At 35.6% G+C, this 26,149-nt stretch overlaps 1 long non-coding RNA gene across 1 annotated transcript in view; it reads right to left on the bottom strand.

The window, feature by feature from the left end:
• The window catches only part of LOC144247157 (uncharacterized), a 180,449-nt gene that overhangs the window by 89,769 nt on the left and 64,531 nt on the right, over positions 1 to 26,149 (bottom strand). Inside the window, exons 4-5 of the long non-coding RNA XR_014953421.1 lie at positions 13,055 to 13,104; positions 590 to 725 (exon numbers count right to left, since the gene is read on the bottom strand). This is a non-coding gene — a long non-coding RNA (uncharacterized LOC144247157). The remainder of the gene's footprint in view (positions 1 to 589; positions 726 to 13,054; positions 13,105 to 26,149) is intronic.

The raw sequence follows: 26,149 nt of genomic DNA, 5'->3' as shown, positions 1-26,149 counted from the left end.
TTTACTTTGGAATAAATCTGAGTCCTTATGGTCATATGCAGAATTAATACATAATTGGTTAGAAGCATCCTTCTTCAGCTTATCACCAAGCTATCTATCATGTAAACTCAACTGGATATGGGGAGATGGACAGAGGTTCTCCCCATCCCTGCTGCTGCCTTTATGGAGAGTCTCTCTAGAACAAGCTCCCTGGGGTGCTCTATTAGCTTAAAACATACTGCATGGCTCTTTTTTTTCCTGTTCCTGCTTTTCTTTTGTTTTCCAGCCAAAAATCTTCAGAAGCTTTTAAACAACAATGAGGCCAGAAGAGATTGTTGTCTAAATTTAAAGAGAAGAAAAGTCAACAGGGAGCCTCCTGCACACATGATTTCTTTCATTCTCTATTTCTTGCATTAAGCCAATTACTTAATGGACAGAAAGTTATTTTACAATCCTTCAGAGTGTGAGGCAGATTACAGAAAAATATCCCTAAGCAATGGAAAACAATGTATAAATAATAAGTACCTAATCATTTCCTTTAATGAAAAACTGCTCACAAGGGAGAAAAGATACGCATGCATATGCACTATAATTAAGTCATCCTACTTACATGCTCATGTCCCCATGAAGCATGCTCTTCAAGCACCATTCTGAAGCTCAAATGCTGCTATGCCTCGTGACCCAAGACATATGTAGGGAGAAGACAGTGCTGTACTCGTGTCAGCTCATTTTGGCAGCTCTCCTGACTACAGAAAACAAGAGGTAGCTTTATCATTCTATTTCTGTTTTGACAAATTCTACAGAAGCCAGACATTTCTTCCATCACCAATCCCTGCCGAAAATACTCCCAAAAAACCAACCAACCAACCAACCAAAAAAAAAAAACAAACCCAAAAACACAAAAAGAAAAACCCACTAAAAAAAAACCTCCAAAAAAATAAATAACTAAAAAAACATACACCCAAAAAAAAAAAAAAAAAAAAAAAGGAATACAAGGAAACACTTAGCAACAAATCAACCCAAACCCAAAGACCCAAAGAAAGAAGATCCAATACTTTCATACTTAGGTACAGGTGTAGAGAAGACTACATGAGTTTAAAGTCTTCTGATATTAACCACATTGTACACTGTACAGTTAAGGCAGCTTACTGCTACTCAGCTGGGGTTTGAACAGTCCAAATTTAAAGTCTCTCCATATCAGATGGGGTAGATTTAAACATTCAGCAGCTTTTCCCTGTTCAGTATTAATAATCAGTTCCTGGCTGTAGAGAAGCAGGAACCAAGACACGACACAAACACTTTGTATGCTTACCCAATAGCACTACTATCTATCTACCTATCTTCCAGCTAATAAACATGGTAATAATTCCTACTGTTGTGAAAAATCATTTAATGTAAAATATTCCAATACTAGCAATTAGAAGGGACAAAAAGATTGGAAGGACCTAGTAGATGTTAGCTGGCGATATATATTTCTATCCAGAAAATCTGGATGCCAGTTTCAGAATCGTTTTGTAGTTTGAATTATTTCCTAAAACAGTATGAGAGGCCGAAAAGCTACCATTATGGAAAAACACTGATCTAAACCCTCACAAATACTCAGAAAGTAGTGCTTGACCTCCTCTCTTCCCTGTACAGTAAAATTATGTCTTTAATTTACATACAATTTATATTGAATTTCAGAATATTTCTGTCAATTGGATTTCACCAACAGCTCTTATAATTCTGCTTTATGCTTTCTTTGTGTCCAACATTAGCAGCTATATTATTGGCAGATGTGCTTTTCCCTAACATCTTTTTGAGTTGCAGTTCCTTCCAGCCCAGAATGGGCAGGTACTTTCCAAAGTAATTTTATGCAGATCTATCAAACTCTGTCCACATTCTGGTCGATGAAGTGAATTCTTGACAGAAATGCCTTCTCAATAATGATATTTTGAACCATTCCAACTTATTTCTGGAGTTCCATCAGTGAATTCACCTTAACAGTATAAAAAGCATGACTAGTGAGCCATGGAGTGCAACTAGGACATTTTGGTTTTGACAGCTTTAAACACATTTCAGAATATATTGGTTTAAACAATTGATAATTTTAGTACAAAAAATTTGAAGATGGCAGGTGGGGGTCAAGGAGATGGAGGAGACAAAACTGGCATCTGTAAGATGAAAGAAGGTGATGTTCTCCAAACGCATGTTGTCCACAAAGGATTGAAGGTGTGTGGGAGCTGCAGTTCACACTTTAAAAATGTTAAGTATCCAGTTGTTTTGAGTCCTTTCAAACAAATAGGGGAGCTCCCACTCACATCAGCAAGTTTTTACTACTATCTTCCTTTGGTATTTCTAAAATGTATATTTATTTAGTGCTGAAGATGTAAAGGAAGTAATATTTGACTCAAAACCTATTTCATTAGGCTGTTTTGTGACTATTAAATGAGCATTTGGGCTGACAAAAATGAGTTTCTGTTTTGTGCCATCATATCCAGTTATGCAGTGAAATTAATTCTGTGTTCAAAAAACCTATTGAACACGCCAGTCCACTAGTGTATTTATTTTGCACAGAATGTCTGGAGGTGATTTTCTATCAATCTATTTGTGCTGTATAAGTATTTTGCATTCACTACCACCCTCTTTTAAGAATGTGAATACAGCACGCAATAATGGAGTTTTGCAAATCTCAGAAATTATTCTTTGTGGAAGATGGCAAAAAGACCCCCACCTAATTAACCCATGTGCTATTTTGTTCACTAAATTCTTCTTTAATGGTTAGTATGCATTTATGAAAAGGAGTTAAAACTGCCATAAGGTTTAGTACATTCCATTTGTACACCCTCTGTGAATTTATCATGTGATAAATAATACTTTTCCAATCTGAACACAGCTGTAAAAATCCCCTCAGCTGTCACTGTTGCCCAAAACACTGTTTAGCCTATTTTCCCTACAGCTAAACTGGTTCCTTGTGTTATTCTCATGTCTGATTGTTTTTCTAGCAGGCATCCCACTTTTTGGCTTTTTGGATCATATTTCCTTTTTGCTCATTTGCTCATGTACTGTGTGTATAACATACTGTATTTAGCTAAGGAATTTTTTTTTTGCTATTAGAAAAAGCACAATTTCTTGTATCATTCTCTTTCAAATATATTGATTATACAGTCATCTAAACCTATATTTGTAATATATACAATGAACATTGATGGAGCTTCTAAGAAAACTGGTATTTTATGTTTGGTTGTTTTTTTTTTCTGGTATTGCATCTACTTTACAGAATGATATTAAGCTAAACAGAAACTCAAAGACAGTCCTAACATATTTCTAATTGTTATTTGATTCTCTTGAAGCATTCTCATATAAGATTAATTTAGAAGATTTCTTCACAACCCTTTTCCGATAGCTCTAAAAGACAGTTAAGCAGCTGTTTTTACTAAAGAACAAAGAAATTCAGGTGCACTGTAGAGGTTTTTTTTGCCTCGATACTGCTTTGGCTATGAGAACTAGGGTGGAGAGACAGAGACAGGCAGAGAAGAAAGCCTTTTTCAAGGGTCATTACTATTAGCATCATCACCTGCTCAGTAGATTCTGGTTCTCTCCCCACTTACAGCTATTTTTTCCTCTGCCCAGATGCCTCCTCTGTTTATTGAATCATAGAATTACTTGGGTTGGAAAAGACCTGTAAGATGATAGAGTCCAAGCATTATCCTAACACTCCCAGGTCCACCACTAAACCATGTGCCTATTGCCACATCTAAGTGTCTTTTAAATACCTCTTGGAATAGTGATTCAACACTTTCCCTGTGAAGCCTGTTACAATGATTTAAAATCCTTTTGGGGAAGAAACTTTTGCTACTATGCAATCTAAGTCTCCCCTGGAGCAACTTGAAGCCTTTTCCTTTTGTCCTATTGCTTGTACTTGGGAGAAGACACAGGCCCCCATCTCAGGAGCTTCCACAGTGAACCAGACCAGAGAACTGGTGTCTGTTAAAATTAACAGGTTTTTTTTGACCAATTTCACCATCTGATCATCTTGCCATGTGGCCTCCCAGCTATGCTCCCCTTAGACAGGAGGCAAGAACAGAAGATGATGGGCAGGAGGACAAATGTAGACAGAAGGAGCTTAAGCTGATGTTGATGCTAAAGTCTGTGTAAGTTTGGACAGCCCCAATGTAGATGGTGTCATACCATTGAACTTCTGACAAAAATAAGGTATTGGCCAAAAAGAAGCCTCAGTACAAAACCTGGAAAAGGAGCTTTCTTTGTCAAAAGAGTCATGTCTTCAGTCATTTTGCAAAGGAGCAGACCTGAATTAAAGATATTGCCCTCTGCTATCAGTTTCTGGTGATTTTAATAAATGAAAACACAAATCAGTGAAAATGGCTGGAAAGCAGTTGAAATAAGTACAAAAAATAGAAGCCTGAAAGATCACTTTGTCCATTCTTCTGTTTTTCTTCATAAAGTAGCATGAATCAAAAAATGAGGTCAGCAAATTATGCAGTTGAAAACAGTGCTCCTTACCCATCTTGCTTAGTAGGCCAGGACACCATTACACTTGTTTATGAGAAATCTTCCAGTGGATTCATTTAATTATACAGCATATTGGGTACTTCTTTTGGCCAATCGTTCAATATTTTATTTTCCAGTAGCCCAACTGATATAATAGTTGACAACTGCTAGTGGCAAGAGTGTGCTTATGTCATAAAGCTGAATGCTTTGCTAGGTAGCTTCTCCTTTGAGAACGCAGCTTCCTTCAAAACCCAAGAGCTGTATTTCAGTCATTAGACACACAAAGGCATTACTGCAGCTGAGCACAGGGCTGTGCAGCAGCTGAGTGTTGTTAACTGTTGGATCAGTTTTAACAAAAAAACAAATGCAAACTGATGTAACACATCTTTGCACTCCTTAATTGTCTGCAAAATATTGTTAAAATAATTTTTCATGCCCTACCAAGAACTGAAACCTGATTTCAATAGAATCTGAAACCTCTGCATTGATTTTTTCATTACTCTTTCCTAGTAACCCCTTCCTCTTCTGTCAAAATATTGCTTGAATCTTTTTCTTTTACACAGCTGGTATATCTATTATGCATCTTAAACAGAGGAAGGCTCTTGTTCTATAAAGAGTGAAGCACATACTTAACTTTAAGTTTGCAAGCTGGCCATAGAATTCCAAGTTGTTTTAGCTTAATAACTCACATAACTATCCCAAGGATTGGGTCCATAACCATGTAAGGATAAATATAAGATAAATATCAGAAACACAAATGAAAATACTTGAGCATATGCACAGCTTACTGTGGCAATACTAAGTCATTAGGGGTGATTGCTTGTGCCAGGAACTTAATATAAACATTAGATGATTTTGCATCTCCCTGATTGATCATACATTTGTTAGAGATGATGAGATGAATTTCATATTTCTGTACAGCCTGAAAAAAACTAATAAAATGGAATAGGGAGCTATGAAACAGAGAAGACCTTCTTCCAAATCCTGAAGGTCATTACTTCATGAATACAGAAATATACCAGCTCTTGGTAAAAAGTACAAATATATTCTGTAGCATAATGCTCTGTATTTATATTTTAAACAATTTAATGAAATATTAAACAGATTCAGTTTGAGATTCTGTTATTAAGCTATAGGAAAGGTCATGACAGTAGAAAGACTGCAATAGCTACTCTGAACAAGGTATCTTGTTATTCAATAATAACATGAAGTTTTAACCTAGAACTGATATGCAGTAACTAAAAATCATAAAATCATAAAATCATAACTTTCTTATTTTCTATTTTCTGTCAGCGATGTTTTTTGCAGTGAGGGGGGGGGTGTTTTTCCTTTAAAATATTATTTTCTCTAACTCATCTCTTTCTTATCTTTTCCTTTAGTCTTCCTTTCTAGCCCCTGTCTTTTCCTCTGCATTCTCCCCTCCCCCCACTTCTCTTCAATTTGATCTCATCCATATGGTCTTAGACAAATTGGCTGCAAAAGATCTGGGTAAGGTGAGCAGATGTCCTGTGAAAAAAAGTCATCAGGGTGTCCATTTTTTCCCATTTCTTCATATTACACTACTCAGTTGCACAGTAGGGGAAAAATAATAGGCAATTTACATAAGAAATCCTTGGATAAACCTGTGTTGAAATACTGGAAAATAAACTTTTGCAGGAGTTTGTCAAAATTAAAAAAGAAAAAACAAAAAACATTGTTCATTCTTTGCAGTTATGCCAGCAGGTTGTCTAAAACATCTGCTCTGGTAATATGTCACAAGAAATAGCCTGTGCAGGTTAGGCCAGTACATAATAGAGGTAAATGTATTTTTAAATGCCAGGTTTTAAAAGAAGACAGATCCGCTTGGTATCTCATTATAAGGGAAATGGCTTTTCATGTCACCCCATCAGTAGTTGTGCAGCTTTGGGGAAAGTTTCAAAGGTTATGATCCATGCCTTTTAACTCTTAAGTAGCTTCCAATTTTTGCAGTGAAAAAACTCTGGATGGTTTATTTCTCAAGTAATAAAATTGACTCTTTGTTTTTCTTTAAAAAATGAAAGGGAATTTCCATTATATCTGCATATGGAAAATATTCTTCCTATTTCTGGGCAGGAAATATTCCCATTAAGGGAATATCTCATGGGGTTCCTACCCCACATATTTGCTTCTCTGCATGTTCATGTTCATATACTATAGACAACTCTCAAAAATCTTTTTGGGCTGATTCTGACTTAATGGCAGTAAATCACTGAAGTAAAATGACTGATTTCCCTAGAAGTGCCTAGTCACATCAGTGATGCATAAATTCAGCTTTCATAACACTCTGGCTTTCTCTGAAGGTTGAAGCATAGATCTGCCAGAAGTCAGTAATCCTTGCATTAACCGGAAAATTTTGGGCTTAAATTCAGGAAGTCATTAATACGTGTTCCTAAATTAAGTGTGTTTGCACAATTTTGCACAAAGAGAAATATTTAAGTGCATATTCATATGATTTACTAAATCATGGATTATCTAACAGAGTACAAAGAACTTTTAGGTGATACAAGGTTCCTGACTAAATTCAACATTTATATATGTGATTCCCTTGGAATCTTAGGATCTTGCAGTTAGGCAAGTATTTAGAGGTATGGGGAATCAGATTCATATCCTTATGTCTACAATACCAAAAGACACGAATTTCCTTTTGCTTACACTGTTTGTAAGCATATAATGAAAAATAAAATACAAATTACACTGACCCAAGTAAGATGGTAATATCTTCATGGGTAGACTGTGGTTATCTCTGAGGTTAAAGTGTTGTTAAACAATTGCTCATGGGGAAACACATAGATTCTTACCAGTTTTGACTAAATTTTTAGTGAGAAGTCAAGAATATATTTCTCATTAAACACTTGGAGAAATGTTGCTCAAAGTAAATTGACCTGCACAATTTTTAATTTACTACCAAAAAGTCCTTGATCTGCCCATTTTGGAAAATATTTTTCAAGATATCCCAGTGCTCTCTTGCTGACTTTTGTGGGGGGGTTCCAACTCTAGTTTTTCACAGGCAAAAAATCCTGTGTTGTAAAAGCTTTTTCTCTTGTAGCTATATACAAAATAATAAAACTCAAAATGTTTTTCAGAATATAATGACTGTTTCTTCCTTTCTTGATTGAAACTGAAGAGAAAAATCTTCCCTTTCATTCCTATAGGCTAACTCCTACATCTATTTTTTTTAAATAAAGCACTGTTTCCTATGTTAAAAAAGTTGAACATATTTTAAAACCACAAATAAGAAGTGTGAGAAATATGGGAAATGAATCATGAAGTATAAAAATGTGTCAGAAAAATAGGACCTGATTATCTGGGGAGGCTTCTGCTTGCATTGATATTACATAATAGTACTCTGGTCTGAACTACTCTCAATTTCTTAACCAAATTACCCTTTAAATTACCAAGCAAGGGCCATATGCTTTCCTCATTTATGCTGCGCATATCTCAGATTTTCACTTAATTTAAACAAGAGAGACATGATAATTGTCTCTTTAGCTTAAAGGAAAACCATGTGCTCTTCTTTTAGTGCAATTTTCTCAAAGTTACCATGGTGAGAAACACTATTTCAGAGTCCTCCTGATCTCTGACTCAGTCCAGAAGTTGTATTTTTTTAACTTCTTTACACCATCATCTTTCTAGTGGAGGACTAGTTAAGAGTCTTTTTCAGTACTTCACAACGGCTACTTTATTTTTCTAAGGACAGTTATGGTTGGATAAGTAGCATTTGAAAGAAGAAAAAACCAAGGTTTAAAAATTAACTTTAATTTGTTCCTCAATTCAAATTCATTCATAACTCACCAAGACCACAAAGATTAATAATGTGCCTAAAATTATGCCTAATATTTAGATAACTCACTAAATCTGGGTTCATTTCCTTGAAAATATTGTAACTGTACAGATGTCACAATGCACAATTTAAGACAGCTTATGTCCATATGTCTATAATTTAATCAAGTGAATTTTTTTTTTACTTGGTGTATTTTCACATGATTTGTGGTACTGAAACATTTAGTCCTCCACTGTTTCATAGGTTGCCAGGATTGTTTTTGTGTGCTGCTGTTTTACGTGAGAGAACCAAAATGGTAAAACCTCTAACAAGAACTGAGGCTAGCTACTTGCATATATAATATTAAACTGTTGGGCAGTATTAGGTTTGTTATGCCCCATTTCTTGCCTCTACAATATCATTTCCTACTTTTATTTCCAAAACATTAATATATGTAGTGTAAAAGAAACATGAATAAGATGAATTAGGATTTAGCTGCAATGGTTTATGGACAGCTAGAGGCTTGTCACAAATAAGCAGACTTGATAAAATAATTAGTATGGGTGTAGAGAGAGGGAAACAACAGCATCTACTTCTTGACTTCCAAAATTTCTCATACAACAATATATGAATCCTGTTAAATTCAACCAAAATGGTGACGTGAAGCACATGTCTTTCCATGCCTGTACCTCCCTTATGCTAGGTCAGAGAAAACAGAAGGCCATTAAATCATGAGGGTTTCTATATGAGTGTGAATGTGGGATGGTCGCACTAGAGGGAAGATCAAATTCTCCAAATCTTTCTGTGGGGAGCTGACAACTCTCTTATCAGGAGATTAACACATCCTAATTAATAAAGGTTTTATAAAACAGAGCAAGTCCTCCCTCTAGTATACAGATCTGTCATTCATCTATAGCACTAAAGCAGGAATCTCTTTTGCTCTAGAGTACCATGTGCCACCATGCTCTAGGGTCTGACATCCAGCTGGACCTGGATGTGCTTTGGTGCAATTGCTTCACTGTTCGGAACGTGCTCCCTGGTAGAAACCCACATTTCAAAGGATTGTTTCCATCCATTCTTTCCCTTCTGCTGCAGCCAAGCATGACAGCTCCTCCATGGGCTGCATTGACCTGCTCTTTGAGTTATGAAGGGATCCAACTCTTGGCTTCTCACATACTGGAAAGGAGAACATGTCTCTCAGGGACAGACAGCAAGAAGAGAGATAGAGACAGATGATTTTTGAGCTCAACATCTAATTTAAATTTGGACACAAGCCAAGCAAAATGGAAATTGTAAGAGCAAGAGAAAGACTGAGAAGTAGAGGAGAAAAAAGGCACTCAGATGGGTTGGATTTGCAGCTTTTTTGTTTTTTTTTGCCTCTGTGTAACTTTTCAGTTAGCTGAAGTAGAAGGATATTTTTCAATGATATTTTTAAAGCTACAGTACCCCTGAGTTTTAGTTATGATTGAGTAACAAAATGTATCTGTATAGGATTGACATAATCTTGATGTCATGAGTGATATTTTTAGGTTTGTGTACTTTTTTTTGTGGGGGTGTGGAATAGGTTTTAAACTCTGGTCCATCAGCACTGTTTTATGGGCCTGAAGCAGCTGAGTCCCCCATTTTATAATCAGACTTCAGAAAGACAATCTGTGCTCATAAATGTGTGGCAGAAGTCAATGAATGCCAGTGTTGCATCCTATTAAGCAAAACCCTAAGTAAATCTTAAGACTGCATACAGCAATTCGTTGGCACCCAAACTCAATCCACACAGGGAAGGAGATAAAGGACAGTACCATATCTGTGTTATGAGCAACTTAAGTTGTATTAAAGTTGTGGCTAGAAGGGTAAATCAGTAGCAGAAGTCTGAATTTAAAAAGAGCCAACAACAGGGTTTTATATCAAAATTTTCTCTGCCAATTTCACAAATTAAGTATCATTTCCTACTTTTCTGTCCATTCACAGTATCCTTTGTTCCCACTATGAAAATCTGATGGCAAAGGCCCAGTTCAGTGTAACACCATAAAAATACCCTCAACAGTAATTTATATTTTTATAAATTTTTTATCTTGCTCTGGGTTTACTAAATTCAGTTGTCTTGAGCAAAACTTTGGCAGATAGCAGACATCTCCATGCCAATTCTAGAGAGACTATCAGACTGCCATTCTCATTTTCATCCTCAAGAGACCTTCATCTTTCCTCTTTTATCATGTGCGTTCAGTCCACATATGAGGATAACACTGTGGCACTGTTCATATAGTGACATGTGTGCTTATGCTGTTCATGTTGAATATGTCTGCCATAGTTACTCAACACAATGCAAAAAACACATTAATTCAGTTTTGGAATTGGAATGTCAATGGCTGGTAGGGAATAATGACAGTGGAAGGATTCAAAGAGTGTGAAAGGCAGCAAAAAGGATTTATATGCACAATTTGGTGTAACCTATTAGTTTCAACAATCAGCAAGTTCATTCAGTGTGGATCTATGGCACAGTTGCAACACCTGTGCAATTTACTTGGTCTGTTTTCAATGCTTCTCACTTTCTACCATGATACAACTGCCTTCACCTTGTGTACAACAGGCCTTAACTTCCCTTTTGGCATGTGGTCAAAAGGAGATAAACTCCTTTCACTCTTTGTGAAAATAAATATTAAGTCAAGTCAAATGAAATTCTGTGGCTATTCTGTATAGTAGTCCTATGGTAATTATTTTGTCTTCTGATTACCTCAAGTAAAGTAGGACATAGACAAACCACAGGATGGTGGATCTTCAGCACATGCATGTCATGCACACACAGAGATGACAGAATTATCAAACTGATTGTAAAATTAATTTTGTTAACTTTATCTGTGGTGGAGGTGGAAAATATGAGCTGCTGAATAAATAGAATGAAGAGATAATAGAATTACTCAGCCTCATTAAATGGCTACACATTGTGCTATTTAGTAATTCATTCAATAGCAAGGTGTCTTGAAGAGCAGGTACAATAGATTATTAACTGTAGGGGGACTGCACTCATAAAGACATAACTGTTAAGAGGAATCAATGCATTCTGCTCAGCACCATATGCATAGAGACATAGAACAGTTATTATTACAACATCATCTCAGCTTGTTTAACACAGCTATCCCTGTCCTTTCACTCTGTCCTCTTTTCTCTGCTTTCCTCCTTTTTCTCTTTACAGAATCTAACTCTATAAAGGAACATAACAAAATCTTTCAAATTGAAATCTCACACCTCTCCACCCTCCTTAAGGAAGGAATGCATGCTATCAACAATACACATTAATCAGTTACAAATGAAAGTAGTAATAATCTGCCATGCTCTTCTGCCTATTAGCATAAGTAGCATGAAATGATAATTTAATAGTATGCAGTACTTCATTTCATCAATAAAAGTATCCAAGCAGCAAAGCACAAACACTAACAAGTGTGCAGCACAGACAATTCTCATCACATCCCCAGGACCTGGTTCATTTTTCATCAGCTGAAATGCCAGCTTGCCAAGTCACAGAGGGAGGAATGAAAGCTGCTACTTCTGTCTCACTAATGTGTGAGAGGGAACAAGGCTGCCACTTCCTTAGCACTGCCTGCCTGAAAAGTTGTAATGGCCCCATGGTGTCACCAGCAGGAACTCTACTATCCCCTTCTGCTGCTTCTATAGCAGATATTTTCCAGACCTGTTTAGAGAACAACTAGCTCTCCCTTTTCTTATCATCTTATCTCACCTTGGAAATGAAGATTCTTATGTCTGTCTCGCCCTGCATGGAGGTGCAGTGCACCACAGTCACCTGACTGACACACCAGCAGTGCCTTGCTGGGACCCCATTTGCAGCTTGGGTGTCCTGTTGTGGAATCGCCATCCATGGAAGTGGTCAAAAGGTGTGTGGATGTGGCCCTTGGGGACATGGTGCAGTGGTGAACATGGTGGTGCTGGGTTAACATTGGATTTCATGATCTTGTAAGTCTTTTCCATTTTAATGACTCTGACTCTAATGGTTGGGTTATTACAGTGGTTCCCACTAAGACAGACTGTTGTCCTTACATATACTGGTTCACCAGGTGAAAACTTTCATCCTGGTGAAGCTGGATGGAAATCCTCTCTCAAAGTGTTCTGTGGAACTTGGCATTTCCACAACAAAAATATATGCCTAAATAAAAGATATGTTTTGCCCAAAGTGAAACAAAATGGAAGTATTTTCTTACAGGGAAATTGTGACTTGTATCTTACCCTCCTGTCTCCTCAGGGAAGACTCTGTCCCTCAAGGGTTATTGCTGTCTCTCATCAGCTTTTACTGATTGTGCCCTTACTGAAGGTACAGCCCAGGCCACAGAGACACAAAGGGGAAGGCAGTTTTTGTCACACAGCTGCTATGTAGTGCCCTGGCAGCTGCATTAACTCTGAATCAACTGAAAATATTTTCACATTCCAAAACTGATAATTATGTTTATGCTGACAGCTCTGCAAATGATTTTTCAGCACATTTTAATTTTTTTAGTATTATCAATATACTCAAAATAATAATATAAGAAGATGGGGAAAAAAATTTAAAATTGATGCCAGAGTCCTGTGTTTATTTTAATTTTGAGAAATAAAACCATATCAACTTGTCCACTCCCATAGCTGTTTCTAAATACAATACATACAGTTCCTACATACACAGTAACATTGTGGTAACCAGCTCAGAAGAACAATACTTTTGTTTATTTAATTTTTGGGATTTTGGCTGCCTATAATATTTTTCAAATAAGGCTACCTAATACCCAAAGATGAGTTCATGTGTCCCCTGCCATTTATATGTACCTGTAATTCAGCCATTGCAGAAATTTCAGGCGAAGATCTTCCCTGTAGTCCTACAAAAATTTTGAATATCAGATGTAATAATAAAAGTTAGGAAGACACACTCATAATCCAATTAAAGTTACAAGAAAGTGGATGAAAAATTAAATAAAAATTAATATTTCCTTCAGAATTCAAGGCTCTTCCTTCCAACAGACTTGTAAAAGATCCATGCTAGCTATCAATCCTATAGTTAGTTAAAATTTATGTTGCAGCGGTTAGAAGAAGCTTTTTCCTCAACTGCTTTTAGTGACCAGAAACCTGAAAAATTTAATAAAATTTTAAAAATTGGATGCTCCAAAGTCAGATTTTATCCATCATTAATTTCTAGTAAAAAAGACTTTTTAAATGCAAAATACCTAATTATGTATATATATATATAAATATATATATAAATGTGTTAGTCCAGATCTGATAAGACTGAAGAATAACATTAACCTCTACACAAGTACTACCAACATGATATATTCCCAAGTTACAGCATGAGACAAACTGCAGCTCACATATTCAGTTACAAGTTGTTGTGTTTACAATTAGACACAGTCTGTGCTATGTTCACATCATGCCTGTGACATAACTTATGGGTGCCTTCCAACTCAAGATATTCTATGATTATATGATTTCTAGTTGTGTTGAGTTCCATGCTTGGTGCTCAATTCTGATGCTCAGCACAGATTTGCAAGGCCTGGAGCTCAATGACACTTTTTCAAAAACTCCATTCTCCTCTTCCTCTATCAGTACTAATAGCTGCAAAGAATCAAATCACCACGCTACTTAGCCATTTGGCCAGTAAGAAGAGCATATTTTGTATTTGCTGCTTGAAAGGAAATTCTCACAGGATTTTAGTCTGTGAAAGGATGGGCACCAGTGCTCAAAAATATACGAATTGGTTTAATATGCTTGGAAAAGGGCAGATGTGATTATATTACTCCATTACACATGGAGGAAAACTAAGGCATAAAGATATAGAATGACTTCATAAACCCAGAAATAAGTACTGTGAACATTTCACTCCTTTTTGTTTATCACTTCAGCCACCTGGTACTCCCGGCAGCTAACCCAAACTTTTGGCTAGATGAGGAAAAAGTGTTTCTTCTGGAAAGCCATGTTGCATTAAATGCTCAATATGTAACCAAGTGGTTGTGTCAAGTGGAAAATAACAATTTTATGACAACTGTTTCTGTACCATTCTCTCATAGTGCTCAACAATTTATTATATGTAATGACATAATAATGAAATACCAAACATCTTTTTAGTAGCCACTACAATTACTTTTTTACTTTCCATCTCCATCATTTGGCTTTGATTTTAAAGTGAGAATTTATAACAGACAGTTCTTGTTTTCACTATGTTGGTTTAATACTTCGTGCCTTGGTGATTTTCAAATTAAACTTAGTTAATTCTATTACCATAAGCATAGCTAATACTTAATATTGTAGGTTTTTAATAATTTTAGGTTTCTTTAAAAAAAGAAGTCATACTGATACAGTAGCAATTTACCAGATTCCCCTGGGAAGAATAACTCAGCATTCAGTGCAGATTTCAATGCCTGGGTTCTGGATGAAGCCCATCTGTGGTTTACTGAAGTAGTAACCTGCCAACATAACCCTTTTTTATCAGAGTATTATGGGAAATTGCACACCAATGTCCCAACTCTACACCATGTTGTTCTGTGACACAATTAGGATCATATAATAACTTAGGTTGAAAAAACCAATGATTATTACAAATAATCCCTGTAAAGCTGTCTCTTGTCCTGGTAATAACTCGGTGATTATCCTTCACCTAAAGGAAATTTTCTGCCAAAGTTAAAACAATCATTTTATAAACAGATTTCAGTTGCAAAATCTACCACTGTAATATTGAACCCAATATATAACCAAGGATTTTCTGTGTTGAATGCATGCATCACCATAGCTAATTTGTGGAGATTTTGACACCAACTGAGGAAGTGGCACAGAAACATAAGTCTGAAATGGAATATCCACAACACATAGAAGAAAAGTAAATCAGTAAATCTAATGATGTTTTAGTATTCTGCTGGGGTCCACACATTTCCTGTGGAATATGTTAGTGATGTAAAAATGGCCCCTTAACATCACTTTTCCTCTCCAGTATGCAAAAAGAAAGCAAAAAATTATATTTTGAAAACATTGCCAAGGTAATCTGAGCAAGCAGAACTGCAGCAGAGGTACTGTTATGTTTATCCTGACTCCTGCTTGTATAATAGCTGCAATGGGCCTGTGTGTGTTTACACTGGTCTGTTCACAGCACAGACAAAGAATAGTTTCCAGGTACTCTTACAAAAGGAAAAACTACGGCATGCCTTCTCTACAGTCTCCTGCAACTGTCATTGTCAAAAGTTAGAATAATAATTTAAAATAGGCCTAAGAATTTATAAAGCTCTGTGTGGCTTCCAGTAGTCCTTCTGTATGAATAATAGTCATTGAAAACCTCTGAGAATATCAGGGCATATAAGCATATATGAGTGACTGTTATCTCTTAATGTTTGATGGCATTGGCATTAACCATCAAAGCTTTGCTGTTCTGCTTGTACTTCATCACCTCACTTTGCACTGATTTTGTCTTCCTCCAAGACAATCAGTTTGTCCTTAAAGTCCCATTTTAAAAGTTGTTGTTCTCATGAGCACAAATTGCATGCTGCTTTCACAAAAGTGCTATTTAATGCACACAGTACAGCTATTGCAAGCCATGTAGCTATTTAGTTCTTCTGATGGTTTTAATCCATTTGTACCCATGCTAACTCTTCACAATAGACTGTAGTTCTTCACATCTGTGGGGCTGCAACCATAGGAATAAGTTAATACAAGTACTGAGGCAAGTGGAGTTTCCTACCATGAAATATAAAACTGGATGTTTTGGCTTCACAGTTGAGTTTCTTATTGCACAAAATGGTCACTCTTGCTAAGCTTTCAGGGTAAGTTTTTTTTTAATGCTGCCTTGAAAAACATCCTGCAATTTTCAGCTAAACAAGAGTTTTCAGTAGAAAGGATTCCTCTGTGTCTTTCTGTGTTGCTTTTACTGGCTACTTTGATTTTCTGCTTCTTTCGTTGTTTTCCTAGACTACCATCAGGAGATGGCATTGATAAATGTAATTCTTGGCTCTCTCATGACATTAAAACCATTAAAAGTAAGTTCTCATGAGCAACTCATTGCTTTCTCCCAGGGAGTATTGTCACAATATGGATTTTCAGACTCTATGTCGAAAGCAGAACCAACAGAAAAAGAAATCAGGAACAAAAAAGCTTAAGGAAATGCTGGAAGCAATCAGAGACTCTTGTTTATAACTATTCTGGTGTTGTAATGAAGCTTCATTACAACAAAATCCTAGCTCTATAATAAAATGGAAGGGAGTCTTCTGTAGCACAATGCCTTTTTACCATTCCTAGCTATTCTTGGTGCACCAAAAAATTAGAGAAATAAGGTTTTACCATGTTTGGCTAGAAATTAAAAGTAGGTTCAGTGATAAGGTCATAGCTTCTGCCCTGTCTAGCTGACAGAGCAGCAAGAGAAAAAAGTAGCCACGTCTGCACTAGACTAATAGGAAGACTGACCATGTTAAAAATCCGAGCTCAAGTGTGAGAAGAAAAAGAGCTGATAGTTTGATAAAATAAAACCAGTACTTTATTATTACTTTTATCGGTCTTCCTTTTGACTGAACTGTCAATAAAATGCTCTGAGCACTCTGAACAAAAGATATTCCTTGAAGAATGTTCGTCAAACTGTTTTTTTTTTTTTATATGATATCTCTAAAGAATAAAAGAAACAGTTTAAGTGATACAATAGCAGGCTGGCAAACAGTGTAAAGTTCATCACTCCAAAACAAGCTCTGAGCTGTTGTTCTTTAGTTTTGATGTCACATTTCTGCTTCTTCATTACAAGGGCCTTTTTCTATCACATGTGGATGTACTGAACAGTAGGGTGGTATAAAGATTTTCAAAATGGTTTTTACCAAGGGCTAGTGCTGCCTTTCATTTTTAAATCTCACATTGAAAGCTAGTTACAGACCACCTGCCTAGCCCAAGTAATCAGCAGCTTTTCTAAAGAACATTGTCTCCAAAGGAGTTCAATCTACATTGTTGTACACTCCTTTTTACATTTTCTCATTTGTCTGGGGACATGTTTCTCAGCTCCTTACACAGAGATACTCAAGAATTCCTAATAATAAATTCACTCTACAAAGCTGCTCCCCTACCATGAAAACACAAAACAATTTTTGGGACACTACCAACACCTAAGTAATTTTTTTACTGTGAGGATTGTCACAATCGTGATTAGAATGTAGTTCAGCTATGTGAAAATAAAACTATGCTTAAAAGTAATCTAAGTACCTATAGTCATTCCTCTGTCTATGTAAAATGGGGCTGGACTGAAAATCCCATTCAGTTTGGATTACTGTGTAGTATAGACTTACACTTAAGTCACAGCTTGCTTTTAAATTGATGGCTTGCATATGGGTGTCAGGCCAACCACAATCTGACCACCTGGAACTTGGTATCACATGCAAAATCTTTCCAAGAAGATTTAAATTCAGCCTCTGCTGAACACTGATTATCTTAACTAGATAGGAGCAAGAATGTTAATTACCTGCAAAGCTGAAATTGATAAACTTCTATATTTCACTTCAACCACTGCAACTTCTGCAGAAAGCATCTTGAGTTGCACAGATATAATTTTACAAGATAAGTATATATAAGCAATATAAGATAATTAAATTTTAGCATATGAAGTCACTGGACTCATTAGTATCTGTATATTTAGCAACATTCAAAAATCTGTACTTGCAGAACCATATTTGCATACTGAGTGCTTTATCCAATTCCTAAATTTCCATTTACATTAAAAGACAAAAAAAAAAAAATTAAAACAAAGTATTTACATGTATTACTAAACAATTAAATTTCATTTTAAAAAAAAAGCTCTGCATCTGTTATTGTAGCAGTTTGTTTTGGATGTGCAACTTTGATAATTTATTTCAGTGATTCTCAGTCTGTGAACTATACATGTTTGCCATCATACCTTTAATTCTGAACAATACAAAGGTGGTATTCTTCTGCAAACCACTGAAGACCATTTGTTGTTGCAGACCATCGTTTGAGAACTGATGGTTTAGTCTCCTGAAAATAACTCTGTTGTACTAATGTAGTCTGCTGGGATATGGAATTGATGGCTTTGTTAATGGCTGTCTCCAGATGTTTAGTCTCTGTATTTTCATACATTTTGTTTTGGAGCTAATTACCTACAAGATAGCTCAGTTTTACAAGAATGCTGACAACAAACAAAGAATAGAGTGCAAATTATGGTATGCCAAAAGATACTGTGCTGATTGGAGCTTGAACCAAGCTTTTAGTGAGTGGAGCACCTGGACCCTTGGAGCATCAACCTCTAACACCAAAAGCTCATAAAGTCCAGAAGCAGCACTTCAATTCAACAGAAACTACTCCTCAAAAGTTAATTTGCAGTGAAATTTTGTCCTAGAATATAATTATTGTGCGTATTAACAATTATTGAGCAAGAAGGAGGAGATGTTCTTTTAGTTGCCAGTGTATTTTGCAATTTGAAAACTAAGTTTGTGTTAAGATAAGAAGAAAATGAACTCTCTTATTTATTGCCTGACCAGATAAAATGAAATGTATATATAGTTGCACCTTTGATGTGCAACTTATTCTTGTATTTATTTTGCGTTTTGAAAGGTTTCAAAATAAAGAGCTACCTATTAATTTCTTTCATCTTTATTATTTATTTTCATAAGCTGCTAAAGCTGTGCTTTATTTATTGCGATTCATCCATACATAATTCTCTGTAGTTTAGAAAACTGGATCTAACATTTTCACCCCAACTTTATAAATTGCATTGATTTATTTCTGTCTCTAAGGCCTACGACCATTTATTACAACAACAAAACATCCTCCATTTCTGGTGATCAAGGAACAAAGTCTACTCATTTACTGTGTAGTGAGAATTGACAGATGGCCAAATGGGGTGATAGATTTGATTTTAATGTGTCTTAAGAGAGTAAATGAACCAAAGGCAATCTTCAACTCATGTGAAAAGTTGGATTTTTGTGTGGCTTTTCTGCAATAGTGAGGTACAATTCTCACAGCACTTCATTGATTTTCCAATCAACCATGAGCATTCAGTTGGCAAAAAAGCAGGGTCAAAGAATTTTTATAAAGGGGTTTTTTTAATTGTTTTTCTAGAACTGCACAAACAAGACTGAATGTAGATAACACAAAATACTCTTCAGTTTTTCGTGGTGGGGTTTTTTTTCTCCTGAAAAACCTTTGTGAATTTCACAGAGTTATACATTTTTAATTTTGCATCAAATGAAAAGATTTTGTCAAGAGAATCATCGGCATCATAAAATTAATGAGAATAAAATTTCCTCATATCTCTCCACCTGTTGTTTTAGCATATATCATTGATAACAAAGAACTTTTTTCAGTTCTCCCTTTAAACTTTGAGTAGGGATAGATTCTCTGTTTCAGAACATGAAGTAATACACAGAGCAATGCAATAAAGCCATAATACAGTAGATCACAACAGTTGGTCACTATGCTCAAGGAGCAATATATTTGTACATCCTTATGCATAGTTAGGGACACATAAAGTAATTATACCATGTGCGTCAAATAGTGTGTTAGACAGACCTCAGTTTGACTGGGGTCTGGTAAAAAATCTCTAAGGCATGCTTGAAAGTTGTCATATGAGAGGATAAACACTTCCAACCACAGCAAAAATATCTGAGAAAAATATAACATAATTTCAAGATTTGAGTGTTTACCAGAAGTGAAAATATTTACTTCCCTTGAGATAATTGGTTAATTTGTAACATCACTGCAGATTTTGTGAAATATGGAAGGTGTGCTAGAAGAGGCACGATTTTCCAGTCATGTGAAAAATGGTACACCTTTAAGAGGATAATGCCATCTAAAATGGTGAATCATTACTACATGGACACTTGCCTGAAAACTGAAAGCTTCTTTCTTTTTTTGTTTTGTATGCAAAGCACGTTGAACTACCTTCACATTGTGCCTTATACAGAGGGTCATACACATTTGCTGCTTGTTTAGTAATGCTTAGTATTTTACTTGTGTTTGGTATAATGCAGTATTTTGTCATAGCTTGTGCAGCTAAGATGAAATCCTCCCTTTCTAAGAGAGAAATTACGATACTTTTGCTAGCTGGACAAGCAGGCAAACTACTTTTTCTTAGCCTGTGGAAGGAATGTAGACATTTTCTCATGTTTCATATATGAAAAACTTGGTTTTATAAAAATTTTCTTCACATTTCAGAATTGAAGGTTGAAATTTGGATTTTGGAGATGAAAATTGATATCAAGTATTTTTTTTCTAATTATCCATCTACAAATGGGATTAAGGTACTTAACAGTCCATAACCTTTTCTAATTATCAGTTGAAAGACCAGAGCTAATAAAAGTATACTCCCTGAATTAAAGTTGCTACACATTTTGTCATCTGAACCTCATTTTCCTTTTCACCCTTATGTAGGAATATTTATTTATTCTTCTGAATTTTTAAAGGAAGTTATGTATGCAAAAATAAAATTCTCTTTGCATTGAACTCTTTAGAAACATAAACTTTAGAAGAGCTTTGGATCAGGTTCTAAGTGGTTCCAGTGGGAGATGGAAAGAAAGCATGAAAAATTTGAGATTAAATTCCTAAATAATTTATTATCACTGAAAACAACAGAAGGAAGTCTGTTCATTTTCTTAAATACTGTTTTGCTCCTGTACTGTACTGAAGAATTTTTAGGAGGTTCAAGTCTTCAAGGATAACATGGCAACTCCTCCTGCCCTGGCTGTGCCTGTTTATCACTGATGAATCAGAATAAGCTGCTCTTTAAAAGGAAAAAAAATGGATAAGAGTGGGTAAATTAGATGAAATAATAATGGCTAAATAAGTCTGCTGGACCATGAGAAAAAATACTTAAAACTGGATTTAGCTGACCAAATCAAGGCATAACTATAGACATGGACAATACAGATAACTCCAGACATTTCAGATTCCTTTTGTCAATAATGTAGAAAAACAGGCTCATCTACAGAGTAATTTACTTCATCTTCAACTCAGCATTCTGTATAGCTGAAAGTAACCATGCCCTAAACTATCTTGTCTCTCTCTTTCGCCTATGAAGAGATTATGGGTTCATGAATTTCCATGTGGCACTAGTGCATTGCCAAGCTGGAAACATACTCAGATCTGGTGGGGACTTCTGGATTGTGGGATCTCAGGTAATAAATCTTTCTAAAATCAGCTTTGCTTAGATTGTGAATTTTTATGGTAAGGCTCAAGTCTTACTGTGCTCTACACACATAAAGAGGCAGAAGTTTGGATCAGACAACTTATGAAATATCAATATTTTTGCTATGTCTACTTAGTTGCATCCAATCCATCTTCCAGCTTAAAAACTATGCTGTTACCATGTCATAATGGTTAGAATGCTGTTACAATTTTGTGAGATTACTTTGGAGAAGGGATGATGTTATATCTTTAAGGAAATGTTTTTATTCTGTTCAACTGGTGTCTATGATCATGAGAATTTTCTTGAAGAACTCTTACTTCATTATTATTACATGCATGAATGTATGTACCACATTTTTGGTTAAAGTATGCAAAGTCCTCTTTCTCTGCTTCTTGCCACAATGAAGACAAGATGCTGTTTTTTCCTGTAGTGTACTTTATAGTTACCTGCTTGTGCCTTTCAATTTGTCTTGGAGCAAGGTTTTGCTACTCATTTGGCAAAATTCACATATAGTTTGGAACAATGCACACTAATGCCATGACATTCAGACTAAGCAAATGGCAATAATTTTCAACCTCACTAGTTATTTGGATATATCCAATTATTTGCATGGGCAAATGTGTCTGTGTGTATGTGTAATAGTGACTAATAATCTCTATATTCTTATTGACCCATCATACACACTCTGATTGAACTCAATAGGAAATGTTCATGCAGAAAAATTGTGAAATCAGAATAAGCATATAATTAAAAAAAATCTGTAAAAATTAGAAATTTAATTACAGAAACACATGCACGAGTTGTATTTCCTGTATAGTAACTGTGTTATTGACAGGGAGAGAAATGTTGGTTGCAGATCATTCATTTTGAAAACTCACGTATGTGTCCATCTTCCCTAGTCCCTTCCTTGTGTCTGTGCTGCTTAATGCCCTGAATATTAAAATAATTTTCATATCATAGTCTAAGATAGTTCATCTCAGATAAACTTTCCCCAAATGCTTTGGAGACATTGATGTGGTCGCTGTTGATGTTTATTTACTGAACAATAATCTCTACAAATATTTAAAAGCTGTGTGTTACCAGTGTGTAATTTCTTATATGTTATTTAATTATCCTGATAAAATATCTAGCCCACAGAAGCTCTAATAAATCAGTTATTAGCCACAGTAAATATTGGCTTAAAAGGAAACATCCTGATAATAAATGGAAAAAAAACACCATATTAACAAATTGTAAACCATCCAAATTATTTTTATTTTTAAAAAAGGGAAAGGAAAAAAAGGAGCAGCCTCATGGATCTGCGATGCCCATGTATTGTATCATCTGGTTCTCCTGTTACAGGTTTAAAGAGAGGTAGCCCTGCAAGGGGGGAGCTAAATCAGTGTTACAAACTCTGGACTGGTAGGATGCTACCATCCCTCTTTTGGTGATGACTGCCTATACTTTCATATAAAGGATTTTGGGTTAACTTGACCCACATCTTCACCAAATCCGTTTGATTTCAAGGAAAAAAGCTATTGAAGAGCTTGCTGCTGCCCAAGCTGGAAGAACTTGAGAAGCTTTATTTAGAGAAGTGATGATTCAAGAGAGGATAATAGGCCTCAAATGACAATGAGATCACATTATGAACGAAGGAAACAAATTACTCAAAAAAGGGCTAATGGACTGGTAGTAGGAAAGAAGAATATTAAAGTGGAATTGAGAAAATGTTCTAAGATAAAATCAGGAATGAGGCACATGTGCTGAAGCATTGCAACCTTGTTTAGGTAAGTTATTAGTGCCCTTACATTTTACAGGACTCTAAGACAATCCTGCAAAATGCAGAGGACGAATCAAAGTCACGCATACACAACTCTGTTTTCTTCCCCTTTAAGGTTATGACAATAATCCCCCACTATTTTACAGGAAAATGAACAAGAAAAAAAAAAGTGTAAATGCTAATCCATCTACTTTTGTTACTTTTCAGCATGAGGTAGTATAAATGAAGTCTACTCACCCAAAAAATTCTCTAGGATGCATAAATTGATAAAAGAACAACATTAAAATATTGGACACCTTTTTATTGGACCATTGCATGAGAAGGTGGTGTTATATATTTCTTCATCTGCAATGGTTTGCTAAATTGAAATTAGTATAGGTTTAGGCTATAAACTAGCTTTCTGTTTGCTTCTTCCATTCACAGTACCAAGTTTTCTGCAATACACAAATATATCTATAAGAAAAACCAATGTGTTTAGTAGCTAAATCAAAAGCATCTGAAAAATAGATGAATGTATCAGGAACAGATCAGCTTATCTTTTAATCTCTCCCACAAACACAAATACAAACATACAATACACTATGCATAAATTTGTAATTGTACAATTTTAAGTTTGCATGTTATTTACACAACATAACTACTCCATTGGAAATATTAGGATTTCTCAAGTATGTAAGTATTTGCATCCTTTAAAAAATGTGTATTATTTACCCAGTAGACCATAAAGGCTCCATGCAGAGCAGTTACAGAGATCCAGGAAATAATAATGTCCTGGATAAATCTAGTTTGGAGTCATCTGAGTGCATTAGATGATTAAAGAAAATATTTACACATGTGTATTAGTTTGGTTTTTAAACAGCAGTAGGGGAACCATTCTCCTTACCCTTCATAGCTACCTCAAAACAACAGAACAGACTATACTAAATGATCCTACCACATGCTTAAGGGAGTTCTGCATGTAGTGTTGAGAAAATGTTATTCTTCATTTACACTGTGGAATTTTACCCCAAAAATAAAGGACAATTTGAGTCATAGAGACACAAAGCCTCCAGAACTACTATCTTTCTTTTGGCCCCTGTTATCGCTCACTGTCTTTAGGTATGACTTTCTGTAAAGTTGGCAGTGAGTGTTGAAAACTTGATGGTTCGTTAGATACTGTTCAAAATGTTCTATGAAATGCAGGGCTGTCAGTGCTTGACTCTCTTGAAGTGAAAAGTTCTTGCTGATAACTATTAAGAGAGCTGACGTAATATATTTCAGCTATTAAATATTCACAGCAAACAGCAAACCACTTTCTGAAAATTAAAATAAGTAGGAATTGTTTGCAGAGTTTGGTAAATAATATTTTTAAATATTTTTGGCACAGTTAAGTGCCATAAAAATTGCAGTTAGCTCAGTTTTTAGCAAAGATGAAGAATTAAATGTATGAAAAACTAAGTCCAAATACAAAAATAAAAAAATCAAGATTAATTTTCCCAATTATGATTTAAGTCACTGAGGTGCAAAAAAAGCCCAGCAGTAACTGTACTCAAAGCATGTCATTTTAAATGCAGAAAATTACTGAATCCCTTGTATTCCCACAAATGGATGTCTTCCACCTGGTTCCATATGATGAAGTCATAGGATTTCATGCTGGTTTTGGTAGGATTTTTTAAGTCCTTATGCTATTAAGATGTGACTTCAGACAAATATTTTCTTTAATATTTTGTTAGTTGTTAGCAAAAAACTGTGCTTACTTGCCACTGCAGAACAAGTGTTGGTATCACAGTGATGTGGGAGCAGTTTACCCCTCTCACAGTAAGAAAGAGCAGGTCAGAGCATTTTTATTAGAACACAGCTGAGATATGACTGCCTTTTTTGGTAATCTCTGCCACAGCACACCCAGGTCAACATTCAGAAAATGAATAATGATTGTTGTCTACTGGTAGAAAAATCTTCTCAGCAAATCAGTACAGACCCAATTGTGCCTCTTAAAAAAACTACAATAAAACAACAAAAAACCAGAAAAACATCAGACACACAATATTTTGGCAGCATAGTCAGAAAATTGTGAGATCGGCCCTTAAGGGAATTCTTATTCTCAAGTGGATGTAAATGTATTCATCAATGCAAAGAAATGCATAGTGTGTTATATACACAATACATTAATAAATAGCCATGCATTAAAAAATAATGAGATTTTCTACAAAAAAACATCCCGTGGTGTTTAGGGTCATAAAAAAGACAGTAAAGGAAGGTAGGGGGGAAGATTATGTGGAAAATCTGATTAAAATACAGAAAACTCATCCTATATATAAGATAAAATAAATATTTTATGGGCGAACTGTAAACAAAAGAAAAAGTGCAGTAAAATGTAATTAAAAATGTAAAAGGGTGGGGAGTGATTTATCTTACCACAGTGATATTAATATTAGAAATAGTATGTAAATAGATAACAAGGTTCTGCTGCAGAAACAGTGGAAAATGGCTGTTCATTTTCTGTAATGAGCTTTCATCTTTTTGATTTTCCCTTTAAGTACTTCCAGTGATTTATTAGTAATGATGCTCTTAGCTGTAGGAAAGCTCTAGCAAAGCTTCAAATTCTGGTACTACCTAACAGGTATTACTCACAGCTTTTATGAATTTTTTTCAAGCCCAGTCCATATGTTTAACACTGCACATTTTGACAGAAATATAGACTGTTTCACACTTCTGCCTTGTCAAGTAAAGATCATGAGGCATCTGTGTGGTTTGTGAGCCACAGGCCATGAGATCAGAAGGCAGAGAGGTGCTCTGGCTCAGCAGCAGCATCTGGGACTCCACAGGCACAACAACAGCTCCTAATGTGTGAAGCGTGCTGCCACCCCAGGCGTGGCTTTTCTGCTTTCATTTCATCATACCTGGGTCTATCAAACAATTTCCTAGTGAAGAATACTCTCCGTGTGGCCTGTACCTTTGAAACACATGCTACAACTGGTGAGAGCAAGCTCTGGTTTTGCATCTGGGCTGGCATTGTCACCGCTACAAAGTACCC

The sequence above is a fragment of the Lonchura striata genome, chromosome 2 (assembly GCF_050655825.1).
Source record: "Lonchura striata isolate lonStrDom1 chromosome 2, ASM5065582v1, whole genome shotgun sequence".
NCBI classification, from domain to species: domain Eukaryota; kingdom Metazoa; phylum Chordata; class Aves; order Passeriformes; family Estrildidae; genus Lonchura; species Lonchura striata.
This window is presented reverse-complemented; position numbering and strand designations above follow the sequence as displayed.